Below are 13,911 nucleotides of genomic sequence, written 5' to 3'. Positions count from 1 at the left end.
CTTCACTTGTACCCAATCATCCCATTATTTCTGTAGCTAAGTTCTGAGTGTTAAATAATAGTTTTTTAGGGAGAAGTAGATAGCATAATGGTTACTTTGCTAAACTCCCACTGGTGTATCACAGTTCAAGTCCAGTCCTGGTGACTAGAAACTCATACTGGGCACGTGTACATGTGTGCACAAGATCCCAAGAGCAGAATGAAGGAGAAATGATTGTGGTATGGTCATCCACACCAGGGGGTCACTTCTTGCTTTGTCTCTTTCTCTCTCTCTCTCTGTCTCTCTGATGAATGCACATGACCTATAGCAAAAAAATCTCTCTAAAATATTTAATTTAATTTTAATTATCATTATTACTATTTAACAAGTCTGACCAGAAAGCAACAGAGAGAGAGAGAGAGAGAAAAAGTGGGAAAGCAAGCCACCAGGTTGAACCATGGTCAACTATATGGGAGTTCAGCAATGTAAATATTACACCATTTGTGGTCCCAAAATCAGCCTTTTTAAAATATGATCAATAAGACATTTTAGAAAATGAATCATGAGATCGAGGCTATGGGATTCTGGCTGATAATTCTACTTGGAGATCTATTAGTAAGACTTCCTTGGGACCTGAAAGATGTTGGTTAGGGCTGTAGGTATGTAGGGAGTTGGCAAAAGCCATGGCTGAACTCAAAATAAAGCCTTTTTTTCTTGCAAAAAGGAAAGCCATGGAAGGTATAGCATACACATCCTTATAGGTGAGCTGATAAGATAGAGTGAGGTGTTGAAATGCTTTGATTTAAAAAGGTGGGGTTGGTTAATAGAAAAACTTAGTTTCTTCAATTTGAGAGAGATGAGAGAGGGTAAAAGGAACATGGACAAGACTAATCCCTTCAGCAACTTCTCAAAGAGGCAAGGGAGGAGTAGTGAGCTTGTCAGGGTTGTGAGGATGAGAGGAAAGGGTGTGAGAACAAGTATGGGGAGGGGAGAAGAAATAGAGGAAAATGGAGAAGGCTCTCCTGGTGTTTGGGAAACAGAAGCCACAGAAAGAGGAGGGTTTTAGAAATAGGGAGTATGGTCAGCAGAGTTGAAGGAATCTTCAGAGGGTGGAGGGATCTGGGATTCTCACAGGGTGGAAGAGGGTCTCAGAGAAGGACAATCTCATGAGGGGTACAGGTCTCACAAAGAAAGTGTGCATAAATCAAAAAAGGCCTATAGATACTGAGCCTCAGACTACTTGCCAGTATGCTGGAGAAAATGATGAAAATTACAAAGCACTTGGCTATTGTAAGAATAAATTTAACCTTTACTAGTGTCAGCAACGCCCTTGTGATAAACTGCCCCGAGTTTTGACAGACTTAATTATGCAAACCTCCAAGAACTGAACAAATGGAATGTAGACAAGACACTAGAAAGACAACCCATGCACCTGTGTCGCAAGAGCTGCTGCTCTTCCCCCTAGAAACAAAGTTACCCGTTAAACTTCCGCATACTTTCTCCTGCTTATAAAAAGACCTATAACTGTAGAAACGGGGTCCTCACTCGGGCCTACTGAGTCAGGTGTTTGCTTGGACCCCAGCCGGCTGGAAAAATAAAACCTCTTGCATTTTGCATCAAGAACCTACTCTTGTGGTTGATTGGGGGTCACATATCCTCTGGACAGTAAGTGGGCTGAGCCAGGCGGCTGGCGACCTTTCATTTGGGGGCTCATCCAGGATATCGCAGCTACCCGTCATCTACAACGTCGACCTTGGAGGTAAGCCTAAAAAAAACCTCTGTTTGTCGACTTTGTTTGTTTCAGTGTGGTACCCAATAGTCCATTTCAGGTTCTGCAGCCGTTTGGCCTATTGTAAAATAGCTGAACTGTGGTCGGTAGACGTGCCTGGAGAACCACAGGCTGCAGCCCTGGGGGACGCCCTAAGGGTGGAGGAGGATCAGGGACACCTGATCGTCTCCTACGGTAAGGGTGCAGATTGGGTACATATTTTGGCCCAGAATCCCCGTGGCCTGAGCCCGTCTGAATCTGTCCTAAGATTGTGGAAAACAAAAATCAGTAAGTTACTTTTCTGTTTGTCTTGTCCTGTTCTTTGTTCTGTTGTCTGTACTCTTAACCTATCCGTTGATGATGGGGCAGACTGTGGTGACTCCTTCAAATTTGACTCTTAAACACTGGACTGAAGTAAAGGGAAGAGGTCACGGCCTGTCTGTAGAAATTAAAAAGGGACTCTGGCAGACGTTTTATGCCTCTGAATGGCCCACCTTTAGTGTCAGGTGGCCACCCGAAGGCACGTTTGACCTTTACGCTTTCTTTTCTATCAAAGACATTGTTGTGGAGCACCCCTGTCCATCGCCCTCAGCGCCTATTTCAAAATGGCGCTCAACGGAAGCCCGCTGAGCGCTCAAAGCAGTAAACAACTTTAAGGAAGTAGGGCAGTGGGGAGCGTGGAGAGCACGGGAACACCGCATGCAACCAATCCTCTTTCGAGGACTGGCTTCTGTGCACATGGACAATGATCTGATTGGCTAGGGGCCCTTTATAAGGCCTCGGGGAAAGGGAAAAGGGGAAGAACTTCTGTATTCAGAGCCTGGGGAAATAAAGTGCTGAAGAGAAGACCGTCTCTGGAGTCGTCAGTTGCGCGGCACATTGTCTTTCAGAAGGGACCAGGAAGTCATCAGGACCAGCAACCGTACATCATCATTTGGCAAGACCTGATCCAAAACCCACCTTCATGGGTTCGACCATGGTTGCCCAGGCCCCGTCCAAACCCCCTTCAGGTCCTGGTGGCCCAGTCCCCCAACCCTCCAGAGGGTATATACCTCTCCAAATGTCCCACGCGAATCTATCCAGAGACCCAAGACCTTCTTCTCCTAGACACCCCTCTCCCATATCCCCCGTCCCTTCCGCTAGTTGAAAGGCACAGAAGCCCCGGAGTGCCACCTAACATTGGACCTGGTCCTTCCGCCCCCTCTGAGGGTGCCCTTCTAGGACCTGCTCAGGGCACTAGGAGTCAACGTCGTGCACTCCCGTTTCCCGATACCACTGTGGCACTGCCCTTACGGGCCTATGGGCCCCCACTTCCGCCTACCGACGAGGGGCTGCCTCCCCTACAGCCTCTCCAATATTGGCCCTTTTCTTCCTCTGACCTTTACTACTGGAAAACTAACCACCCCCCTTTCTCCGAGGACCCCTAGCACCTAACCAGCCTGGTAGAGTCCCTAATGCTCTCTCATCAGCCAACATGAGATGATTGCCAGCAGCTCCTGCAGACTCTCTTCACCACTGAAGAGAGAGAGAGGATCTTACTCAAAGCAAGAAAAAATATCCCCAGGGCTGACGGACATCCCACTCAGCGTCCTAAACTTATCGAGGCTGCTTTTCCTCTCTCTCGACCCAACTGGGATTACAATACGGCAGAAGATTAAAAGCCCTTGAATTTGTCCAAAAAGAAACTTGGGCCCAACTTGCAGAGACTTATAAGCCAGGAGACTCCCAGGTGCCTCACCAGTTCCAGATTGGAGATTCAGTGTTCATCCGATGACATAGAGTGGCCACCCTCGAACCTCAGTGGAAGGGACCATACCTGGTGCTGCTGACCACTCCAATGGCGATAAAGTTTGATGGGATCGTTTCTTGGATCCACGCCTCCCATGCTAAACCAGCGCCTCCTCCAGACCCCACTTGGAAGGTGGAAAAACTGTATCACCCACTCAAGCTCCGCATTTCCCAAGGCAGTCTTGCTCCTCCTGATGCCTCTGCCTGCGATAAGTAGTGCCAACACCCATAAGCCCCTGTCCCTTTCTTGGATAATCTCCCGTGTGGGCAATAACCACATTGTTAACATCACCACCTGCACGGCCCCATTGGGGACTTGGTTTCCCACCCTAGAATTTGATCTCTGTGACCTCGTGGGTGACTTGTGGACTAAGTCTATCCACAATCCCTCCAGGCTGCAGTATGGATGTGTGGGTCCGGGCACTAAATCAGGCACCTACAATCATTACTTTTATGTCTGCCCTGGTAGCAACTCTTACAAATGTGGGGGCCCCGCACATTTCTTCTGTTACGATTGGGACTGTGTGTCCACCGGCTATATTTCTTAGACTCCACCACACCCAGACCCTCTGATAACTGTTACTAGAGGGCCCTGGCGAGGACCTAAAACCTGGGATGCTTGCAAAGGTACCCTCACTAGATACAACCCTGTTCAGGTCACCTTTACTGCTGAGGGTAAACGAAGAACCCAAGATTGGCTCACCAGGAAAATGTGGGGCCTTAGACTATATGCCACGGGGATGGATCTCGGCATCGCATTTTCCATCAGGCTGCGCATACAAGACCCTCCTACTGCACCTGTGGGCCCAATCCTGTCCTGATTGAACAAAAATCACCACCTGGAGTTCCCCAGGTCTCTCAAACACCCGCGATCCCTGTCCCTCAGAAACCCCCAGTACCCAGCCCCACAGTTCAGTCCACCCTCACCCCAAGTACTCCGAACCCCCCCAGTACTGGGCAGAGAGTTCTCAATTTAGTGCAGGGATCCTTCTCTGTCCTCAATTCCTCTAGTCCCAACCTTACTGAGTCCTGTTGGCTGTGCTTAGCCTCGAGCCCCCCCTACTATGAGGGCATAGCTTTCCCAGGAACCTATAACACCACTCCTTCCCCCCACTCCTGCAGTTGGAACTCTACACTCCCCCTCGCAATGGTCTCGGGACAGGGCACCTGCCTCGGCAAAGTGCCCTCTGACCACCAGCATCTGTGTAATAAGACTATTTCAATCATCCACTCCACTAATACATACTTAGTTCCCCCTCCTGGGAGTTGGTGGGCTTGTAGTACTGGGCTGACCCCTTGCGTCCCTTCCTCTGTGTTCAACCCCAACTCTGACTACTGTGTTCTAGTACAGATACTCCCCAGAGTCATCTATTATGCGTCTGACACCTTTGAAAACCAATTTGGCCTTAAACATTTTAGACAAAAGAGGGACTCAGTCTCACTGACCACCTTGGCAGTATTATTAAGCCTCGGAGTGGCCGCGGGCATTGGAACTGGGACAACTGCACTTATACAGGACCCCTAATATGCAGAAAGCCTGCGTGCAGCCATAGACGAAGATCTACGGGCCATAGAAAACTCTATAACTAAACTTCAAGAGTCCCTAACCTCCTTGTCTGAAGTAGTATTACAAAACAGGCAAGGACTTGACCTCCTATTCCTTAAAGAAGGGGGGCTATGTGCTGCTTTACATGAACAATGCTGTTTCTATGCAGACCATTCAGGAGTCGTTAAAGACTCCATGACTAAACTTCGAGAATGGCTAGACAAAAGGCGTCAAGACAGAGAAGCCCAGCAGGGATGGTTCGAAAGTTGGTATAGCCATTCCCCCTGGTTCACTACCGTTGTCTCTAGTTTGCTTGGTCCCCAAAGTATACTCCTTCTCATCTTAACCTTTGGGCTCTGCATTTTAAACCGCCTAGTCACTTTCGTCCGTGAGCGAGTAAGCGCATTTCAACTACTCATACTCCAACAACAATATCAGACCCTCCAACAGTCAGAAAATTATCCCGCTACTCTTGAGGGTCCATAAGTTTTATGATTAAAACTTCTCCCCAAAACACAAAATGGGGGAAATGTAAGAATAAATTTAACATATACTAGTGTCAGCAACGCCCTTGTGATAAACTGCCCTGAGTTTTGACAGACTTAATTATGCAAACCTCCAAGAACTGAACAAATGGAATGTAGACAAGACACTAGAAAGACAACCCATGCACCTGTGTCGCAAGAGCTGCTGCTCTTCCCCCTAGAAACAAAGTTACCCGTTAAACTTCCGCATACCTTCTCCTGCTTATAAAAAGACCTATAACTGTAGAAACGGGGTCCTCACTTGGGCCTGCTGAGTCAGGTGTTTGCTTGGACCCCAGCCGGCTGGAAAAATAAAACCTTGCATTTTGCATCAAGAACCTACTCTTGTGATTGATTGGGGGTCATGTATCCTCTGGACAGAAAGCAGGCCGAGCCAGGCAGCCGGCGGCCTTTCACTATCAAAAGTGCCATTTCTGCCCACTGAAAAATATTGTCAAGCTTATACTGAGGCTAATCTGAATTACAGAAAAAGACAGCATGGCACAGCTTGACTTCACTTCCAGAGTACAGCATGTGGAGATTTTCAGGAGACTAGCCAAAAGGACACCCTTTGGAATATATTTGTGGGTATTGGGTCAGGTGTAAGAAGGGTCAGGATGAGACTCAGGAGGAGAATTTTGTGGAAAGATCATGCCTAGTTCAAAAATCTCTGACAATGAGAAGTGGACTGCACTTGAAGAGGGGCATCTCACAGTTCAAGAGGGTCAGGAAGAGACCTGGTCTCAGTCTTGGGAGAAGGGTCACAACCTAGCACTAGGATTTTTTCTAGTGAGGGGATTTGGTCCCTGGACGACATGTCCAAGTAATGGGTTCTAAATTCTCATTACTCACCCAAATTAAGGGTCCTGTGTGGCATGCAGCAGAGAGTTCTGGAAAGGGTATGTGTTCCACTTGAGACAGCTACCACCAGAGTCTTCCCAGACAATGCACCAAATGTCATGGTCCAGAGGAAGTCTAAGGATAAATCATCTTAAGAGAAAAGGAAAGTTTATTGAGAGAAAGAGCAGAGAAGGTGCCTCAGCCCACCCGCCAGGAAGGAGGGAGTTTCTTTGACAGGATAATAAAGCTATTTTGGGAGACTGGATTTGTGACTAATGTGTAAGGCTTAGTGGGATTTGCTGAGTCTTTTACGATACATCTCCAGGGAGTTAGACCTCCCAGTACTCACTACGACTCTTCATCTGCTACTTTTTGGGTCAGTGTGACTTTGTAGTAGGAGCAACTGGGGTGTGGGCTCTTGCAAAGATCAGTTATGCAGAAGTTTGACCTTGGTTTCTTCTGAAGCCCGCAGTAAGACCAAATGGAGCTCAGAGAGTTTTATAAAACCCTTATAGAGGAAATGTGAGAAATGATACCCCCTTCTCTTGGGATGGAACTCTACAATCCCTTCTCCACTTTCTCCCAGGATTTTGGGCATACATGCATATGTGTCTGGCATGATTTTCAAGTTGCCAGGTGCAAGACTTGAACCATACATAGTAGGCTATGTGGGAGTCTGGCAACATTTCCACTACTCAACAACCTGGCCCCTAGAAAGAATTTTTAAAAATAATATTTAAAGTGTGTTTGTGTGTGTGTTTGTGGGAAGGGAGATTAGTTTCTTGAATTAATTTTTAAAAATAATTCTTATAGTGGGTGTTTGTGAAGGTACTATCTATTCTGGTTCAAAATAAATACATATTTTGCCACTATGGATAAATAATTAAATAATAATTTTTCTTTGAAAGCATTAGCAAAGCTCTTCAAGTATTTTTCTCAACATCGATTTTTAGCAGTATTTTTTCACTGCTCAAACATCAGTGTATTATTGAGCCAAGCAAGCAGGGGGTATTTTATAGCTAAATTGGTCACAAATACTTTTGGTATGTGTCTGCCTTCTGCATCACCTCCAAGTTACAGGTATTGAGGACTTTGTTGGTTTTCAGAGAACACATTGTATGTTTACTGTTTATTAAGTACATCTGGATTTAATGTTTTCTCTTAAGATAGAAAAGTGTCTCTTGCAGGAGCATCTGACCCACAGGCTCCTCTCCCTCTCTGGCTGTTGGGTGATTGGAATACTGCACTGGGTTGCAGCAGCAGCTGGAGCCCGGGCAGGCTTGGGCATGCTCTGGGTGGACAGGTCACCACTCAGCAGGTCCAGGGAGCCGCCTGCCACACAGGCCTCATGGACTCTACAGGGCAGAAGCGTTCCTGTGCCTGGCAGCATGAGCTGAGAACCAGCTTCGGAGTCCTAAGGGCAGCGCCCACTGCCAGTGGCATCCGTGTGGGCCAGAAAGGCTGTGGTCTTGGCTGAGGCAGAGGAGCGGAGCTGGGAAAACTTTTTTTTACCAAGAGGGACAAGAAGAAGGAGCTGCAGAAGAGGCGGTTAGCGCCAGAGAAAGCAGTAGAGCCTCTGGCACAGCAGGTGGCAGCACAGGGCTGTTGGCCTCGCAGGGCAATGGCTGGAGAGCTGACTCCAGATCCAAGGGTCCTGGGGCAGCCACCAAGGTCATGAAGATGGGCGAAGATGCGTGGAAAGAATTTGAACAAAAACAGGTTGATTATAATGGCCTCAGAGTTTAGGCAATGCTAATCAGTGACATGGAAGAAGATAGTGAAAAGAGATGGTACAGTAAAAACTGGAAGAAGGTGGCGGATTTGGCGGTGGTAGTGGTGGGGAAAAATCTTCAGGTTCCTGGAATAAAAGTAGCTCTGGTACAAGCACCTCCTGCTCCAATTATTGTTGCAGAAACCCCCAAATTGGCTATGACTAGGGTGTGTGTAGTTCTCCTGAGTGTAGTCCTCCTGAGGCCCAGATAACCACAAACAGAAAATCACCCACAAGGACCACCAGAGATAGGGCGGTGGTAGTGGTGGGGAAAAATCTTCAGGTTCCTGGAATAAAAGTAGCTCTGGTACAAGCACCTCCTGCTCCAATTATTGTTGCAGAAACCCCCAAATTGGCTATGACTAGGGTGTGTGTAGTTCTCCTGAGTGTAGTCCTCCTGAGGCCCAGATAACCACAAACAGAAAATCACCCACAAGGACCACCAGAGATAGACAGTGACACACAGTTCCCATTGCTGCAGTTCACTGCCAAGCATGTCGATAGCAGGAGGGATATAGAAATGAAGAGCTTTAAATTAGTAAGACATAAAAATAGAGGAAAGATAATTTTGGGGAAAAAATGCAGAGGCAAGATATTGTGGGACCCAGATATGGTTTATTCTCTGTTGATGAGGATATGTATAGTATTCTCAACTGGACTGAGATGTATATCATGCTGGGTAAAGTCTCTTTACAATCTAAATGATGTATAGCAATTGAGTGTGTAAATAATAATAATAAAGGGAAAAAGTAGAGGTAGAGATGAGGTTTCAAAAAACCAGGTACTTAAACGTCAGCTAGACAATCAGTATGCTGTGCTTGAACATCAAAAAAGCAGCCACACATAGTACCAATAAAGAATGGTCTTTGCTAACCATTCTTTGCTAACCTTCTAAGATAACTAGGACATAGCTAACCATCCTGAACAGACATTCATCATCTGGAGCTACAGCAGCCAATGCAGACCTCTTGATGTCAGTAACAGGCCGTATTGTACTTTGGAATTTTAAAATGTCACTACTGCTCTCCTTGAGTATTGCACTTAGGGGAATTTTCATTGTCATACATGTGTAAACTAGATTCAGCAGTGTTCTTTCTTAATTACTCTGCAAGTACAAAAAAGCACACAAAACCGGCAGCTGGTCATGTCAAAATCTTTTTGTGTTCAGATACGGAACCTTTCTAAGGACTGACTACTTCAGATTTGCTGCATTCATTGTGGACTACATGTGATCACAACTTCTGGATAAGAAGGTTACAGCAATTAAGTGTCAATGTGTAAACCTCAAAACCAGCTATACTGGATTTCTATCAGAAACCTGCAGAAAGTCAGCCATCTGTGTTCTGATCTGCTATGAAATATGATCAGATCATCTGTGTAGTGCTGTGATGATTTATAATTTAAGTTTTAGTTGTATTCTGAAGTAACCACAAATTAAATTCAACCAGTCTTGGGTCCACATGTGGAAAAACGGGGTAGGGAAAAGTATAATCTTGTTTCTTTTCAGTACATTTTTATTCAGATAGTGCTTTTCTATGTCCTACATTAAGACTTATTTTTGCTTTGGGAATAAATTCTTAGAGCATATTGTTTGGTTAAGCGAGTAACCTGAAACATGCATTAGAATTGTTAAATGTCTCTTGAACTTGTCAATACCTGGACTCCAAATGACTTTTGATATAAAGGGCAGTGGATGCTGGAGGAACTGAGGTGTTGCTGAAGCTTCCTCTACTCAGGCCTAAATTGTGCAGTCAACTGCTGTGGAAAGAGTATGAATTCCACTCAAACTAATAGTCACTAACGTGTTCTTATAAGTTCAAAACAGTGTGAGCAAAATCTCACCTAAAGTCCATTTACATTTCATGGATCTTGCACAATCTTTAATAAGAATTTATTATGTACTTGTGCCCCCATTTTTTTTTGGAGAGGTTTTTATTTTTGCTACAAGGCGCATGCACTCGCCAGACAGACAGAGAGAGACAGAGACAGAAAGCGAGAAATCACCCCCAAGGGGGGAGGGCCACGCTGCAATCCCTTCTCCTCCATTCTCCTCTCAGGATCTTGGGCACATACGCTCACGCACCCGGCGTGAGTTTTAAGCCACCAGGTCCGGGACGTGAACCGCGATCAACTATGTGGGAGTCCAGTGACATAGCCATTACACTAACTGCTGGTCCCCTTGTGCCCAAATTTTTATAATAGTTGACATTCTTTAGGTACAGTAATTGCCTCAGTTAGTTCTGTTATCAACCTTTTGGTGTGCTTAATGTGTATTTGGAGAGACAAGTAATAAAGCACTTCTGTTTTTAATTACAGCTTGAACTATCCAGTACCTTTTTGTCTTTAAAAGAAACTTGAAGAAGCTAACCAGGATTGGAGAAAAGTCTCTTTCTGACTATTGAGATAGTCTGGCGATTTCCTAGTTTTAGATCTTTGGTTCAATAGAATACTTCAAAGTGGTATGTGACCATTTGGTGTAGAGTCTTGGTTTCTCTCTAGTAAATCCCTTTGCCAAACCTAGGAGTTGCAGATTTGCTACAAGCCAGAGCAAAGCAAATGAGTAAAACTATTTTACTGTGGGAACATATTCCTGTAGGAGTATAGTCTTAATAAGTGTCAAGGCAGTAATTAGACTAATTATTTGGGTGAGTAGCTGAGTCAGCCAAAATGAGGTTGGGTAATTGAATGAGAAACAAGGGATTTGTGGTTAACTAAAAAGAATTTCATTTGGGAACCTAAAATTTAACAAATGATCTCATGGACCTTGAACTACATATTTTCCCTGAAAGTATGCATTTTTTCCATAAAAATTAATCGAAGGTTATGTTATTAAGGAATAAAGTGGACCTCACTCCCATCTTTCGACCCCTGGGCCAGGAACTTCGAAGGACGATGCTCCCTGTAGCTTCAACCCTGGGACCCCCAAGCCAGAGACCCTTCTTTCAGCCAGGTACACTTTTTTTCCCCCTTTCTTTATCTCGCCTCTCCCTCTTCTTTCATTTGTAAATTTCTCTCTTCTCACTACCACATAGGAACACCCTCAGTCCTACAGACACCCCACTCCTATCTTCCAAACAATGGGCCAGGAATTTCGAGGGAGGACTGCCCCCCCATAGCTTCAGCCCCCAGACTCCCAAGCCAGAGAACTCTCTTGCAGCTAGGAATGCCCTCAGTCCTACAGACACCCCACTCTCATCTTTTGACCCCTGGGCCAGGAAATTTGAGGGAAGACTGCCCCCCATAGCTTGAGCCCCAGGACCTCCAAGCCAGAGACCCCTCTTTCAGCAAGAAATGCCCTCAGTACTACAGACACCTCACTCCTATCTTTTGATCCCTGGGCCAGGAACTTCGAGGGAGGACAGCCCTCCATAGCTTCAGCCCCAGGACCCCCAAGCCAGAGACCCCTCTTTCAGCCAGGTACAATTATTTTTTTTCCTTTCGTTTTCTCTCCTTCTCCTTTTCTTTCATTTGTAGATTTCTCTCTTCTCATTACCACACAGGAACACCTTCAGTTCTACAGACACCCCACTCCCATCTTTCAATCCCTGGGCCAGGAACTTCGAGGGAGGACAGCCCTCCCTGCCTTCAGCCCCAGGACCCCCAAGCCAGAGACCCCTCTTTCAGCCAGGTACAATTATTTTTTTCCTTTCTTTTTCTCTCCTTCCCCTCTTCTTTCATTTGTAAATTTCTCTCTTCTCATTACCACATAGGAACGGCCTCAGTCCTACAGACACCCCACTCCCATCTTTTGACCCCTGGTGAAATCTCACGCCATGCTGGTGTGCAGCGCACGACTTTTTCTTTATTCTTCATATCATTTTCTTCCCACTTATTCGGTCCTCACTTCCTTTATCTACACCATCTCTGGCTGTTTAGATAGATCCATAATTACAGTTCTGAAACATTCTAGTATTTTAAGACTCTCTGGAATCCTCCCTTTCACTGAACCACCTGTGAAGAAGGAGATACTTTTCTTTGTACACCTGAAGAGAATACTTTTTCTTGGATCACATTGCTAAACAATAGAAGAGAGACTTTGGCTGTCTTCATTCCACAGCAAAAAGGAAACACATTTGCCCCTATTCGTGGAAACAATCTCCTAAAAGGTTTCTCAAAGGGAACACATCTCCCAGTGGTTAGAAGTAGTAGAAGAACCTCAGGTCTGAATAAAGCAGGAAATATTTCTCCATCAAAAGAACACAGTAACTCCCTTACTTTTCTTGAAAAAAATAGAGGACATCACCAAAATGTCTGAGATAGAGTTTAGAACATTCATGTTGAACAAATACTGTGAGCTGGAACAGAAAAGAGAAAATGAACTACAGGAGATGAGAAAGTCCTTCTACGATATGAAAGAAGAAATGGACAGGCTAAGAAATAATAAGATGGAACTGTTAGAGGTGAAGTCTGTAATACAGGAAATCAAAAACTGTCTCAGAAGTATTAAAAGTTGATTAGGCCATGATGAAGGTTGAATCTGTGATGTAGAAGATAATACTTCTGGCCTAGAGAAAACCACCAAAAAGATAGAGAAAATAACAACAACAACAAAAAGATAACATATGAGAAATAGTGGATTCCATTAGACGTCCTAACATCCAAATAATTGGTATCTCAGAAGATGAAGAAACTAATAAGAGCATGGAAAACCTATTCAATGAAATCTTGGAAGAAAATTTCCCAAGTATACAGAGGCACTCAAGCATCCAGACCCAAGAAATACAAAGAACCCCAAGTAGAATTAACCCAAGATCTTCCCCAAGGCATATCATAGCCAGACTGGAAAAGACCACAGATAAAGATCAGATACTAAAACTGGCAAGAGAGAAATGACAAGTGACTTACAAAGGTCACTCCGTCAGGCTAACACCAGACTTCTCAATGGAAACAATGCAAGCAAGGAAAGAATGGGAAGATGTAATGAAAGTGTTAAGTGAGAAACAATTTCAACCAAGATTATTGTGTCCTGAAAGATTATCCTTCATATGGGAAAAAAGAAAAGATTAAAATCTTCTCAGAGAAACAAAACATGAACAATTTGGAGATTCTTGAAAAATCTACAAATAGAACTTCCATATGCCCAAGCAATCCCACTCCTTGGTATCTACCCGAAGGACAGAAGAATACTTAATCGAAAAAGTGCTTGCACATCGATGTTTATTGTGGCACTTTTCACGATTGCTAAGTCATGGAAACAACCCAAATGCCCACGAACTGATGAATGGTTAGAAAAACTGTGGCACATATACTCAATGGAATACTATTCATCCATAAAAAACAGCAAAACCCTGGCTTTTGAAAGGAAGTGGATGAATACGGAAGACTTACTGCTGAGTGAAGCAAGCCATGCTATGAAGAAGAGGCATTGTATGTCCCCACTTAATATATACCGAATGTCTGCACTCTATGACTGAAACCAATTTTCTAAAATTGGTTTTCTAAATATAGAAACTCTGTATATAGATGTAAATACCAGATATAGTGTGTGTGAAAGAGGAGGGTCTGAGGAAGGACATTTGGAGGAGGGCCAGGGAGGCCAAGCATTAATGGCACAAAGAGGTGTAGTATTATCTGTTGAAGATATTTCATACTTTTATCAACAGTACTAGGGAGAAATGTTCACCTGTTTAAATATCCATTTTGTAAGACAAATAATAATGTGATTGAATGTATGGAAGAAAATGAAATGAAAAAA

General features: G+C 44.6%; 1 pseudogene; it reads left to right on the top strand.

Moving 5' to 3' along the window:
• The first annotated feature begins 856 nt into the window (after positions 1–856).
• Positions 857–9,063, top strand: LOC102477043 (protein CDV3 homolog; annotated as a pseudogene).
• The last annotated feature ends 4,848 nt before the right edge of the window (positions 9,064–13,911 follow it).

The sequence above is a fragment of the Tupaia chinensis genome, unplaced genomic scaffold, assembly GCF_000334495.1.
Source record: "Tupaia chinensis unplaced genomic scaffold, TupChi_1.0 Scaffold146671_1, whole genome shotgun sequence".
Lineage (NCBI taxonomy): Eukaryota > Metazoa > Chordata > Mammalia > Scandentia > Tupaiidae > Tupaia > Tupaia belangeri.
The sequence above is the reverse complement of the archived record's forward strand: the minus strand, read 5'-3'. Positions and strand labels throughout refer to the sequence as shown.